This window comes from Lutra lutra, chromosome 16, assembly GCF_902655055.1.
Source record: "Lutra lutra chromosome 16, mLutLut1.2, whole genome shotgun sequence".
NCBI lineage: Eukaryota > Metazoa > Chordata > Mammalia > Carnivora > Mustelidae > Lutra > Lutra lutra.
Genome location: NC_062293.1, coordinates 25,220,467 through 25,235,078, shown reverse-complemented (window position 1 = coordinate 25,235,078; position 14,612 = coordinate 25,220,467). Strand labels below are relative to the sequence as shown.

Genomic DNA, 14,612 nt, shown 5'->3' with positions numbered 1-14,612 from the left:
CTTGCAAATATAAACTGCTATTGTTCAATGCCCTTATTGTTACGCTGCCCACCCCGACTCCCCTAACCCCCCACCCCCACCCTTGGTAGGCCTCTTTTGGTCCTCGCACCTCCGCATAGCCTGCCGCGCCGGGCGTGCAACCCCCTCCGTGTTCCCGCCTCTTTCTAGTCAAGCCCCTCCTTCCCCTCAAATCCCTCGGCCCAGTGGAGCCGGCGGGACGCACGCGCAGTAAGGGAGGTAGGCAGAGTCTTGAGAAAGAGGGAGGAGGGGCAGGAGAACTCAGGGAGGGGAGAAGAGGGGCGGAGGCCGCGCGGGGTGGGGCCCGGCGGGTACGCGCTCGACGCGTCTACGTGCTGACGCCATGACGCCCCGGCCAGTGTGTGTCGGTGTGTGTGTGTGTGTGTGAGTGTGCGCGCTCCGAGTGTGTGTGTATTTGTGTATCGGCGGTCCCGCAGGTCCCGGATGTTGCGGACAGTATGAAGCGAGCGCAGGGGGACGGGGACCAGCAGCTGTCGCCGCCGTTCTCAGGTGAGTGGGGGGAGGAGAGTCAAGGGAGAGGGTTGTCCTGTGGGAGTGTGGGGGGGCGCCTCCCTTAAGAGGTGACTGACCCCCAACTCCCCCCGCCCCCCCCCCCCCCCGCCACTCACATACTCTTCTCTGTTCCATATCCCACATCCTGGGTTACGTGGCCTGGGAATGTCAGAGCCTAATCAGCCGTTCCTTCCCCAATCCTAAGCATTCAGGAGACACAAATGCGCCCCCTGCCTTCAGCCCCCCCATCATTTTCCCAGCCCCATCCCCCTTGCCAAATAGTGAGCTGTCGCCTGCGGCGAGATGGGTGACTGCGCATGCGCGAGTGTGAAAGAACTAGGGGTGCTTGTTCGCTGCCCCCGGGGCGCATGCGCATCGCAGTGTTGCAGGGACCTGCGGGATAAAGAGCCCCTTGACCACGCGCCCGCCTTCTTCGCAGACAGTGGGCTGCCAGATAGTGCGCCTGTTGCTCCTATCCTAAAGGGAGCGTTTAAATTATTTGACGGACCTTCTGACAAAGCAGTATTTGCATCTGATGTTGCCCTAGAGACTCCCAGGCTACTAAATAAAGCCTTCCAGATCCAACGTACCCCACGCTGACCCTTCTTTTGAAACTGTCACTGCAACTTCTAGTTCCAGGATTACTTTTCTTTCCTCCCACAGTCATGGTGTACTTTTTTAATACAAGCATTCCTAAACTTAGGAGTAGGTGCCCCAACCCATTCAATTATTCTGGCAGGGGATTTTGGTGGCTTTTCTAAGGAGGACTAAGGGTCACAAAAAAGAAAGTAAGGACTACCTTTTAGTAAAATTCTTAACTGTCTTTGTAGAACTAGATATGGTAGAGATAGAGAACACAGTGTAAGGCTTAGAGCAGTAACTGTAAATCAAGACATCAGGGTTCTCTCCTCTCTAGCCCTCCTACTTTGTGTGACATATTTGCCTCTTGTTTTGTGAAAGATCTTCCTTTTAAAAAAACAAAACAAAACTTCCTTAGCACTTTCGTTTTAGCTGTACATTATTGATGCTCTGTGAATATCACACGAAAACAAAAGCAATCTGAAACTACTAGTGGGGGATAACTTACCCCGTGGAGTTTTTAACTTTAAGCAGTGGGAGTGATGTTTCTTGCCCATTTGCAAATAATGAAGATCAGTATAAAATAAGGAACTCTAAAGTACAGTATTATTTCAGTGATGCAGGACGTAGGTTTTCAGCTGGCAGATTTTTCATGGTCCTTAATTTGCTGCTATATGGCCACTCTTAGATACTTGGATGCTTCTTCCCTCTGACATCAGAACAGGGTGAGGAGATGATAAATTCTTACAGGCAGAAGGTTTACTGAATAGCAATGAAATGAATAACTGAATTGTTGGGGGCGGGGGCAGCTTTTTGTTTGTTTTTCAGTTATCTTTGACAAACCGGTTTCCTATCTGGATAAGTGGGGATGGGTGATATTTTATTTTCTATTTTCTTCCCTTTGTGTTCTTTCTTTGTCTAGCAAGGCTTTTTTGGGTGCCATTCTTTTTTTTTTTTTTTAAGATTTTATTTATTTATTTGACAGAGATCACAAGTAGGCAGAGAGGCAGGCAGAGAGAGAGGAGGAAGCAGGCTCCCTGCTGAGCTGAGAGCCCGATGCGGGGCTCGATCCCAGGACACTGAGATCATGACCTGAGCTGAAGGCAGAGGCTTTAACCCACTGAGCCATCCAGGCACCCCTTGGCTGCCATTCTTAACTGTAGGACCTTATGTTTTGGGGCCTTAAAGTATATATATATATATATATATATATATGTATTTTTTTCACTTCCCCTTTTAACCCTGGCCTTTGCATGTTTCAGCTGTCTTTTGTGCTGTTTTCTGTTGCCATGGTTACAGTGGGACCCAAGAGATGACACAGAAGCAGCACAGGAATTTGGGGGGGGCATAGATCATCCCGTTTCCTGGAAAGAGCTGGAGACTTATCTTGTTTTCCTTGTGTGAAGACTGAGGAGTATAAAGTTATTGGGACAGCTCCACACTTAGGGTGGGGATGGTTTGTTGGTGTCTGTTGGCGCTTTGGTGACTTCTGGTAGAGCTCTTCATAGTGGTTAGTGAACTGGAAGATGTTCAGTGTTGCCTGTGTCCAGACTTGCATCAGGTTCTGATAAAAATTTTGAAAGAAATAAGTAGCCATTTCTCAGGAGGTTTCTGTCATGTGTGGTGCTTTGTTTCTAGAAGTGTTTCATTTGGTTGAATTTACTGAAGCCTTATTCAAAAATTGTTATGGTGTGAACGCATGACTGCTTTTAGGATTAGGAGGAGTATCATTAATTTGTATTGGTGCAAAGCCATGTTTAAAAAGACTCTTTAAAATGGGTAACACATGGGGCACATGGGTGGTGCAGTTGGTTAAGCTTCCCACTCTAGGTTTTGGCTCAGGTCAGTTGTCTCAGGGTTCTGAGATCTCCCCCGTGGGGCCCCGCACTCAGCTCAGAGTCTGCTGAAGACTCTCTCCCTTTCTCTCTCTCCACCTTGCACTCACAGTCTCTCACTCTCTAAAATAAATAAATATTTTAAAAAATAAGATGGGTAACACACACGAAACAAAATTCAAAAGGTACACAGGAAGAGAAAAATCTCCTTCTCTGTCCTCTTTTTGTCCATCTAGTTAAACCCTCCTAAACCCTCTGCAAAGTAAACTGTTGTGACCCTTATATTGTTTACCCTTCCAGAGATAGTGCTTTTATAAGCATATACAACTTTTAAGTTTTTGTTTTTATTTACTGTTTTACACAAATGGTAAGATACTATAGCCATTATTCTGCACTTTGCTCTTGTCACTTAGTAACTCTTGGCTATCATTCCATACAGTTATAGAAAACCTCTTCCTTTTTGAAAGATGACAGATACTGCCTTGTACAGATGTACCATCATTCAGCCAGCTCTTATCATTGGATACTTAGGTTGTTTCCAGCGCTACAACTAATTCCTTGTATGCGCTTTTTAGGTACATGGGTATCTTTTGGGTAAATTCCTAGCAGAAGTGCGGGATCAGAGGATGTATGCATTTTTAATGTTGTTAGATACTGCTGAATTGCTTGTCATAGAGGTTGTATGCATTTATGTTCCTGCCAGAAGTTGTGTGAGTCTGCCTTTTTCCTCACCAGCACTGTATTATCAAAGTGTTTTTTTTTTCCTTTGTACAGTCTTTTATCTAAGATTTTAAGTTCATTATGTAGCTCATTAAGTTTCATTATACCCAAGAGTTGTGGATAAATACTGTCTGTCTGCAGATGGGAGTGGTGGTGGAAGGTAGTGTTCACTAAAGAATATGTCGTGAGAATAAAGTCACAGGTCTGAATAACACAGTAAATCCATGACACTTCTCAGAAGACATGTAAAACTTAAGCTTCCTTTAACTCCTAGATGCTATTTTCTCTGCAAAATTCTGTAAGCCCATAAGCGATGTTTTAGGATCTCCTTTTGATAGCTTTGACTCAAAGTTGTTTGTACAAGCAAACTGCCATTCTGTTGAGGAGCTGAAAAAGCTAACCCAGTTAGTTAGAGGTGCTTTACTGAGAGCTTTCATAAGGTATTGGTACTAGTGCTTTTTAAAAGTCTCCTAAATTGTAGACTGTTTCACTGTGAGTTGTGAGGAAATGGAAAATAACTTAAAAATGCCTGGGCCTGAAGGAGCTCACTGTCTTGTTAGAAAACCAAATCTACTGCATATGTGAAATAGTGAATACTTAGAATGGGAACGCAATACACTGTGTTTCATGTTGAGAGGACTTTGTAAGAGAGTGATAAGGTTTAGAGGAGAGTTCCTTTCGGAAGCCTTCCTGGAGGAAGTGCATTTTGATCCCTTCCCCACCCCGCCTTTTACAACTGTTTGTGTAAAAAATTTTAAACATACAGCAAAATTCAAAGAATAGAACAGTTATCACCTTTATACCAATTATCCCTTAGATTCCATAGTTTCCATTTTGCTGTATTTACTTTACATATATATGTGCACTTGTGTTTATATATATAATGTGTAAATTTTTATATTGTAGACATCGTGACATCTTAATACTTTCATACTTTAAATACTTTAGATGCATCTTTTTAAAGAGATTGTTTTGCTTAATTGTTCTTAGAATACATTGTCTTAGTTAAGGCAATTAACAGTAATTTCCTAAAACTATCTTATATCCAGATTAGATAATTATGTTCAGATTAATGTTCAGATTTTCTCCAGACATGTATCTTTAGTCTTTTTAAATTTAGAGCAGTTTATTTAGAAGCCACAAGAAATTGCCTTTATGAAAAGACCAAGCCAAGTGATACCAAGAGACCAAGTGATATATTCTAGAATTTTCTGATTGTCTCTTCACGGTTTCATTTAATTGGTTTCTTTATGCTTGTATTTCCTATAAACTGGCATTTAAGTCTATGATCTGATTAGATTCAGGTTAAATACTTTTGGTAAGATTTTGGTAAGAATTCTTCATAGGTATTGCTCTGTACCTCCCATTGGGTCACAATAAGAGAAATAATGTCATAATATCCCATTATTAATGATGTTTGTTTGTTTGATCATTTGTTTAAAATACCAAATCTCCAGTGTAGACATTTTTTTCCCTTTGTAGTTAGTAAGTAATCTGTAGAGTGGTGACACTTTGGAACTTTTTCATTCCACTTTTTCAGCAGTCTGTCACCTAATGATAGGGATCCTTGTCTGAACCAGTTTCTTTGGTCATTGCAAAGTGCTAATTTTCCAATTCTGCTGTCCCTTTTACATTGATTAGCCTTTAGTCTTTTGTAGAGATTTCCCTTATCAGTTAGGAATAATTATAATTTCTATCAAAAGTTAGATAAATTCTTAATTTTCCTTTTAACAATTTCCTGAGTAAGTGGATGGTATAATAATCACTTCTAATGGTGGCAAATGAATTGTTTCTTTTTCTCACTTTCTTTGTTTTAGTATCATTGTAGATTCAGGACCTTAATTTATTCTACATGTTACCAACAATTATAGACATTTTTTGAAGCCCAAAATATTTCATATTTGGCATGTGCAGAACTTTTTTTTTTTTTATATGTGCAGACCTTTTAAGCTTGATGTATGAGTGCTTCCTTGCCCTCTGGTACAAGCAGTTCCTGCCTCACTTTGTGTTTTTCCTGTTCTAGTTGTGGAACCATCTGTGTGTATGTGTGTGTGTGTGTGTGTGTGTGAGAGAGAGAGAGAGAGAGAGAGATACATACACGTCTGTGTGTATATACCCATATGTAGCATTTATATGTATATCACATCTTCCCTTTTATTATGTTGTTCATCACGGAACTTCTGGAGCCAACATTTAAAAACTGAAGGTGCCTTTATTCTAACACAATGCACCTAGTGTTTGACTCACCTCTGTGCCACTGACATTGTTGGATTCTGGATCTTAGACCTCACGGATTCCTTGTTTTGAATACTCTTTGTGAAAGACAGGTAGTACCTCTGAAGACAGCATTGCTTCCTCCCACCTCCCCAATGTAAGGTTAGCTGTAGAAGAGACTGGGAATTTCTTCTCTCATGAGCAGCCTGGCTTTTTTTCCAAGATGAAAGGTACACAAAATGGAATTTAGAGATGGAAATTGTGTTTATGAGCTTTCTTGGAGATGTGGGGTTTGAGTGTTCTGTAAAAGCATCTTAGTGTGTTCGTGCACAAGTGTGTGTTTCTTTCCTCCCTTTTCCTCGTTTCTACACAGTTCTCCACACAATTAGAGCGTTACGTAAAATTATGCTGTGATAGCATATTTTTTTCATTATCACTAGATTTTCATCGTAAAAAAAAGGAATGAGACAAATTGTTCTTAATTAGAGAAATTTTTCAGATAGGCCATGAACTCTGATATCTAGTTATCTTAACTCAGGGTCTGGAATAGTGCTGAATCCTGTGGATTTTTGTCATGTACTGTAGACTCAGGAGAAATGTTGGCACATCTACCGTGTTTTCTTAAAAATCCATCACACTAGTGAAGGTTAATACAAACAAAAGGTGCAGTAGAACTGCATTCTAAAGCTAGTTTTAGGGATTGGACTAATTCCTGTCTTAGTAGAAAATGTTTTATTAGACTCTCACTGTGTAGTGGTGTTTTGAGTAATCTTACTGATTTGAAGTTACTTGAGGCCTGATAATAACAGTATTGTAATATGTATCTGAAATTCTGTTTATTTTTATTTTTTTACTATCTTGTCATATTTACTTCCAGGCTTGAGGAGGTTATTCTCAACCTGGTTTCAGGACAATACTGGCTCCATATTAAATTCTGGTTGTGTATTCAGGGTGGTTTTTGCGTGTTTGTTTGCAGGCCTGGTGAATCACTCTGAAAGGCTATGCTGACACATTTGCCACTAAGATCCAATAGCTTCTTTTGTTTTTGACAAGCTCCCATTATAGGATAAAAGATTCCGAAGTTTAATCTCTCCGGGAAATGCCTGGGCCTTCATTCTTACAACTGTAGTCACGTTTTAATAGAATTGGCAGGAGTTGCCTAGCTGCTCTGTGTGGCAAAGCTGGTCATGCCGCTTGGGGAGAGCTGGAAGCAGACCTCAGAGTGGGAGTTAAACATTCAGACAGTAACCCTTACTTGACTGTGAAGACCTTTCTTCTTAACTGTTTGTTTCTAAGAAGCTCTTGGCACAAATTTTCCTACTGAGGCACTAACTACATTAGAGAAGGGCTTGCAGTAGTTCTCTGAAAAGCCTCTAATTCTCTTCTCTAGTATATCTGTCTGTAAGAAAAATGTATGTAATCATTCAGCTCCTTAATTTAAGGTTTACACATTTGTTGGTATGTAGAAACAGGTACTGTTTTCTGTTTTTCTCGTTTTGATTACTTTAGTTACTTAATATGAGTGGAGTCATGTGGTATTTGTCCTTTTGTATCTGGCTTATATCCCGTAGCATCCTGTGTTTGAGGTTCATCTGTGTTCTAGCACGTGTCAGAATTTCCTTCCTTTTTAAGACTGAATAATATTCCGCTGTGCGCATACACCCCATTTAGCTTGTTCATCTGTTCATCGGTGTTCACTTGCGTCGCTTCCACCTTTTGGCCACTGTGACTCCTGCCGCTCTGAGCATGGGTTCTCGGCTAGCTTTTTGAGATCCTGCTTTCAGTTCTTCTGGATCTATACCCAGAAGTGGAATTGCTGAATCATATGGTATTTCTATTTTTAATTTCGTTGAGGAACTGCCTTACCATTGGATGTAATGGCTGCATCATTTTACATTTGTACCAGCAGTGCACGGGGGCTCCAGCTGCTCTACATCCTTACCGACTCTTATTATTTTCTGGAGGTTTTTTTGATAGTAGCCAGCCTAAGAGTGTATTTAAAATTTTTTTTAACTCTATCTTTTTTTTTTTTTAAGATTTTATTTATTTGACGGAGAGAAATCACAAGTAGGCAGAGAGGCAGGCAGAGAGAGAGGGAGAAGCAGGCTTCCCGCCGTGCAGGGCTCTATCCCAGGACCCTGAGATCATGACCTGAGCTGAAGACAGAGGCTTAACGCAATGGGCCACCCAGGCGCCCCTGACTTTATCTTTTATTGACACTAAGTTTTAAACTTTAACAGAGTCAGATTTATTACATTTTTCCATTATCATGTGTGTTTTTGTGTCTTAATGAAGAAATCCTCCCCTATACTGAGGTAACAGTTACGTCTTATGTTCCCCAGCATCATGTACCTAACGGTCATGTCTGCCCCTTACGACTTTATAATGCCATTTACATGTTTCTGTGCTTCCTGTTCTGTAATGTTGGTCTGTTTGCCTATCTCCTACTGGTACGACACTGCCTTAATTATCTTAGCTTTGTAATTGTTCATATGTAGTAGGGCAAGTCTCTACTTTGTTCTTTTTCTGTTCATCAGCCTCCGTGAAAAACTGTGTCAGGCTAGTATATTTTAATGAAGCCATTTGCTGTCTAAAGTGTATTGACATGATATATAATGGCCTTCTCTAGAACAAAACGAAACAAAAAACAACAAACCAAGCCTCCTTTAATCTAACAGCTGACCATTAAGCTTGTCTCTTGTTCTGAATAAGGCTCTAATTTCCATTCAGATTTTAGTTTTGTTGGAGTGATTTTCATTTTAAGTGGGGATATGATCTTCAAATGGAGGAGAACTTCTGTTATAATACGGTGTCTCAGATAAGGACATGGAATAAAACACTCATGGTAACAGTATTGAAGTTCTGTGGTGTTAAGGCTTTCTTGATCATAAGGAAAAGAAACCTATTTAAAGTAACATATGAAAGATTTTCCCAAAAGAAATAGTTGTAGTAGAATCCAAGGAGAAGCTGAACAACAAGACCTTAGAAAGGGCTGGAATCAAAACAGTTCCAAGAACGTCAGCAGTAAGACTTCATGGACTCTAGTGTTCTGCCATAAATAGCCCTCAGTATCCATGAGGCTTAATTCAGATTCCCAAATGATATCTGATTTGGCCAGTCTAAGGCATGATTTTCCCTGGATCAGATGTCTGCCCTAGGTTCAACTCTGGTTGAGGATGGGGAAAGGAAGATTTGCTACAAACAGCAATCTTGGCAGTGGCTGGAATTAGAGACAGATTCTCTTAGAGCAGTGATTCTCAAACTTTCTCGTCTCATGGCTCTATACTTTTAAAAATTATTGAGGACCATAAGAGCTTTTGTTTATGTGGTTTATATATATTGATATTTACCACACTAGAAATTAAAGTAAAAAACAGTTTAAGGGGCGCCTGGGTGGCTCAGTGGGTTAAAGCCCCTGCCTTTGGCTCAGGTCATGATCCCAGGGTCCTGGGATTGAGCCCTGCATTGGGCTCTCTGCTCAGTGGGGAGCCTGCTTCCCCCTCTCTGCCTGCCTCTCTGCCTACTTGTGATTTCTGTCTGTCAAATAAATAAAAAAATCTTAAAAAAAAAAAAACGGTTTCAAAAAGTTAATTACCTAGGGGTGCCTTGGTGGCTAAGTTGGTTAAGCACGCAACTCTTGGTTTCGGCTCAGGTCATGATCTCAGGTCATGGGTTGGAGCTTCCCTTCGAGCTCTGCACTCAATGGGGAGTCTGCTTGAGATTCTCTCCCTCGGCTTCCGCCCACTTGCGAGCATGCGCTCTTTCACTCTCTCGGTCTCTCCAAAATAAATAAATAATTACCTAAAAAACCTTTCACGTGTTAACATAAATATCTTTATGAAAAATAACTTTTCAAAAACTTAGAGGAATATGGCTATTTTTTTTACACTTTTGCAAATTTCCTAAATATCTGGCTTAAGAGAAGATGGATTTTCAGATCTACTTGTGGATTCAGTCTGATGTGATTGATAGTTTTGCTTGAAGTATTTGAAGAAAATATAACCACAAGGTATATGTAGTTGGAAAAGGGAGGAGTATTTTCAGACAGTTGTGCGTATTCTCTGATACTACACCAAAACTTGACAAAAGTTAAGTTGCAGTGTGGGAACTGAAATCATTGATGTTACTGTTATATTAAAATCCATTCGTCTGTCTTGCACTTTGAATGGGTTTTTTACCCATTCGTGATTTGATAGCATGTATTTGGTGTTTGGGAAATATTGGTTCATTGAGTTAAGCAAATTTTGCAAATGGCACATTTCATAATGCAATATAAAAAAACCACGTTAGGGGCTTCCAGGTGGCTCAGTCAGTTAAGACTGACTCTTGATGTCAGCTCAACTTTTGATCTCGGGGTCATGATTCAAGCCCTGAATTGGACTCCATACTGGACATGGAGAATGCTTTAAAAACAAAACAAAACAAAACAAAAAACCGCAAAAAACCACATTAGTTAATATCATCACTCATCTCATCAGAAAAGTCTGTGAGTATTGGGAATCTGTCAGGCAGCTACAAGATTTTCAGAATTCTAATTTTTTATTAAAAGCTTCAATTTTATCAAGAAAATTTATTGCTTTATCAAAAACATTCTTAAGTGAAACTGACTTAAAAAAATCACCAGGATATGATAGTGAAGGACACTGGACTCTAGTACAGTTTGATGTCATTACCTTGATTTATGCTAAAGCACCAGTAGTTTTACCCATTGTTGATTTTGTACCACTAGTGCAAATGTCAATGTAGTGAAAAAGGCAGAAGATTTCTTAGTATTATGAAAATAGTTTCAACTTTATGGACTCCTTGAGACGGACCTCCAGGGATCTGTGGAATACATTTTGGGAACCACAGCCTTATGAGAGGGTGTGGGTAGGGAAACAAAGGCCTATTACTTGAAATACAAGTGTTTTGTGGTAGGATTTTATAGCATTGCTACTACTCTTCGTCACCATCTTTTTTTTTTTTAAAGATTTTATTTATTTATTTGACAGAGAGAAATCACAAGTAGGCAGAGAGGCAGGCAGAGAGAGAGGAGGAAGCAGGCTCCCTGCTGAGCAGAAAGCCCGACATGGGGCTCGAACCCAGGACCTGGGATCATGACCTGAGCTAAAGGCAGCGGCCTAACCCACTGAGCCACCCAGGCGCCCCTCGTCACCATCTTTTAACATGATGTGGAAATGAATGGAATACTTTAAAAGTTTCAGATTTCTTGTTGAACAGAAACGTTTTCCTAGTCATGATCATTTTCAAACAGCAGAGTTTAAGGTATCCAGATTTTTCAGTCAGATACTCTTTCAAGTATGTAATAATCTTAAGATAACCCATTTTAATATATTTTATGGGATTTCTGTCCTGGTGGTAGCATGTGCAGCTTAACATATTTTTTCAAGCAGTTGAATACATTAAAAAATTTGAGATCCAAAAATTTGGGAAGATCTTTTCTCTCCAGAAAAGCCAGAGAAGGGGAGGTTAAGGCTGGGAATCTGCTGTTCCAGCCTTAATATCTTTTGGTTATTAAAGGTCTTGCTAGGGGCGCCTGGGTGGCTCAGTGGGTTAAGCCGCTGCCTTCGGCTCAGGTCATGATCCCAGGTCCTGGGTTCAAGCCCCACATCGGGCTTTCTGCTCAGCAGGGAGCCTGCTTCCTCCTCTCTCTCTGCCTGCCTCTCTGCCTACTTGTGATTTCTCTCTGTCAAATAAATAAATAAAATCTTAAAAAAAAAAATAAAGGTCTTGCTAAAGAGAACCGCTATACCCCCACCTCCTATCCCCATTTAAATATGCTTTATGATAGAGATAGGAGTAGTGATATTAACTGACTTCACTTCAAGAAATACCCACTAACTACAAACGAAAGGTTTTGTGAAAGGTGAGGAAGGGGTATGTGGTGAAATGAGTGGAGAATTAAACCACTATTACATATTTTGGTGTTTATAAGAGGAAGGGGATCATTTAGTTGGGGAAGTTGGGGTGGGAGTCAGGACTGTCTTTGTGAAGGTTACCTTTGAGCTGGGGTTTGAAGGGTAGGTATTTTGAAGGCTGGAATTTTGATTGGCAGAGATGGGAAAGGGATTCAGGCAGAAGGAATGTCATGAGCAAAAATGCGGAGGTGGAGAAATACGGTGTTTGTTAGTATAGGGTGTGTCCTGGAAATAATGAACAGTGCAGTGTAGCTGAAGCAAAAGATGCCTGAGAGAATAGGAGATAAGATAGGAGAGAAATCGGCCCTGATCATGGAAGGTCTTCTATCAACACCAGACTGCTAGGCTTTAACGTGGTAAGTGATGGAGAGACTTTGAAAGATTTTGATTGGAAAAGTAACACGATCAACGTGTGCTTTCAGAAAATGTATTCAACCTCATTCATTAATTCATTTGTTGACTGTTTTTTGAAAATAGTTACTCTGTGCCACTTAAGCACGAAAAAGTGTCTAATAGCTAAACAAATAGAAAATCCCTATTTTTATGGAATTTCCAGTCTAGGAAAGGAGCATCAACAAATAGACACAAATGTAATGACAAATTATTAATGAAGGAAAGGAATAAATTCCTATTGGGGAATAATGGGATACTTCAGTTTAGTTGGAGGAATCTGGGAAGGCCTTGCTGGGGAATTTAAATACTGAGCGCCTCCCTTGGGCCAGATGCTGTTTTAGGTACTGGGGATATATAAAGGAACAAAAGAGACAAAAATCCCAGCTCTCATGAAGTGCATATTCAGGCAGTAAATAAGATAAATAAATTATATGATATGTTTGAAGTCGGTATGTCCCAAGGAGGAAAATAAAGCCCAAGAAACAGATAGGGTATGTTGGGGTGGATGTGGATTCCACAGTTTTAAGTGGAATAGCCGTGGAAAGTCTTCCTAAAGCACTATAAAGGTGGTATTTGAGTAAATATCTATAGAACCTAAGGAGTGAACCAGAGCAAAGGCAAATGCCATGAGTGATGTTCAAGGACAAGGAGGGAGGCCAGCATGGCTGGAGTTGAGGGAGCAAGGGGGAAAGTAGCTAAAGTGGGTTCAGAGAAGCTAGTGGTCCAGAACCTGCAGAGCGGTGGTTCTCGCCCAGAGCTGCATGTTTGCATTACCCGAGGAGCTTTTACAAATCCCAGTGCCTGGGCTGCCCCTCATGCCACTGGAATTAAGAATCTTTGCAGGTGGGACTCAGTGGCAGAGGCAGTGGAGAAAAGGAGATGGATTTGAGAAGTATGTTAAAGAAAGAATCCATTTAATTATAGATTGCATGTGGGGGTTGAGGAAGAAGAGTGTCAAGGCTGACTCCCGGCTTTCTGGCTCAAGCAGTTGGATGTGGAGAGGTGCCGCTTACGGAGATGGGAGTGGGAGATAAGAATGGGAGGGGGAGGTGTGGGATTTGGAGGGAAGATCAGAAATCAGGAGTTCAATTTTAGACATGTTAAATTTGAGATGCGAACATGGCTAAGTATAAATACGTTAAGTAGGCAGATCTCTGAGTGGGGCTTGAAGTGAAGTCAGAACTTGAGGTAATACATTTGTATATCATGTGCTTATGATGATCTTCAAAGCATCTAAATGACATCACATAGGATAGATTTGATGGAAAGAGCTGGAGGTGTGGAAACTGGTTCGCCTGTTCCAGCAAACTGCACAGGGATTGGTGCTAGTGTGAACTGGGATCGTGGCGGTGGGACTAGAGAAGAGAAACGAGAGTAAGTTGGAGACTTGAGGCCCCGGGGAGCCTGTAAGGAGTGGGGGGCGGACAGTAGGCCAGGAACGCAAGACAGCTTTGAGATAGCAAGCCCGGTGAATGAATGATCAGTCTGTTAGCAGATATGAAATAGGAGGAGCTGCTTTGGAAAAAAAGATAGTGTTTGGCTTTGCATGTATTGATTTTAGGAGAGGCTGCCTGGCAGGCAGGCAGTTGAATCTATTGCACTGGGTTTTCGAAGAGCAGATGAGGTTTGAAAGATAGATCTAGGTATCATTTATATAAAATTGATTCACCGTGGGAGCGGCAAACTTTATGAAAATAAACATCCAAAGTCTCTATCATAACCTGTTAGGTCCTCTGTGATGTGGTTCCTGCCTGTTTTGTGTACGGTATTTTCCTTTGTTTACCATGATCAAGCTGCCCTGGCTTTCTTTTTAGTTTTCCAATATATCCAGCTAAGTCCTCCTTCAGAGCTTTTGCACTTTTTCATCTTGACTCTTCTTTTCCCCTTGGAAGAGGGAATAGGAGTTCAGAGAAACAACTTCAGAAGTTGATATCTGGGGAGTAAAGAATATTCCAAGAGATCCTTGCTTTGGTAGAGAGCATGGATGAGAATCTGAAGTAGAATGGTGCCGGGAGCCACAGACTGTTGCAGTTCTGTCCACACAAAGACACCGAGCACCATGTTGGTCTTAGTGCTCCCCAGGACTCAAATCTGTTGACCAGAGAGGCTCAGTTAGGGATAGTCCCCCTCCAAGTTGGTGCTCTGATGATGGTGGTAGAAGTGATGGTCAACCTTTGGAATATAACTCAACTTGGTGATAACCTGACTCATAGCCCTCCTGTCACCACTTAGGGAAATGTCCTCTGCGTAGGTGAGAAGCTTCCTTTTTGAAAGCTGCTGGTAAATTATTTCAGAAACTTTTGGCTTGAAGAAACAACATGGAAACAGCAGGGAAATGAACTGCATGTTGACCCTGGTGGCTTGTTAGGGACTACTTCTCTTCACAAGCTGGTGCATCACTCCTTAAGTGGTGGTGACAGCA

At 41.2% G+C, this 14,612-nt stretch overlaps 1 protein-coding gene across 2 annotated transcripts in view; it reads left to right on the top strand.

Annotated features, from left to right (window-relative positions):
* The first annotated feature begins 357 nt into the window (after nucleotides 1-357).
* SPOP (speckle type BTB/POZ protein) overlaps nucleotides 358-14,612 on the top strand; it is a 66,077-nt gene continuing 51,822 nt past the window's right edge. For both annotated transcript variants that reach the window (XM_047707408.1, XM_047707406.1), the window contains exon 1: nucleotides 358-528. The gene's annotated coding sequence lies outside the window, so the exon portion shown is untranslated. The remainder of the gene's footprint in view (nucleotides 529-14,612) is intronic.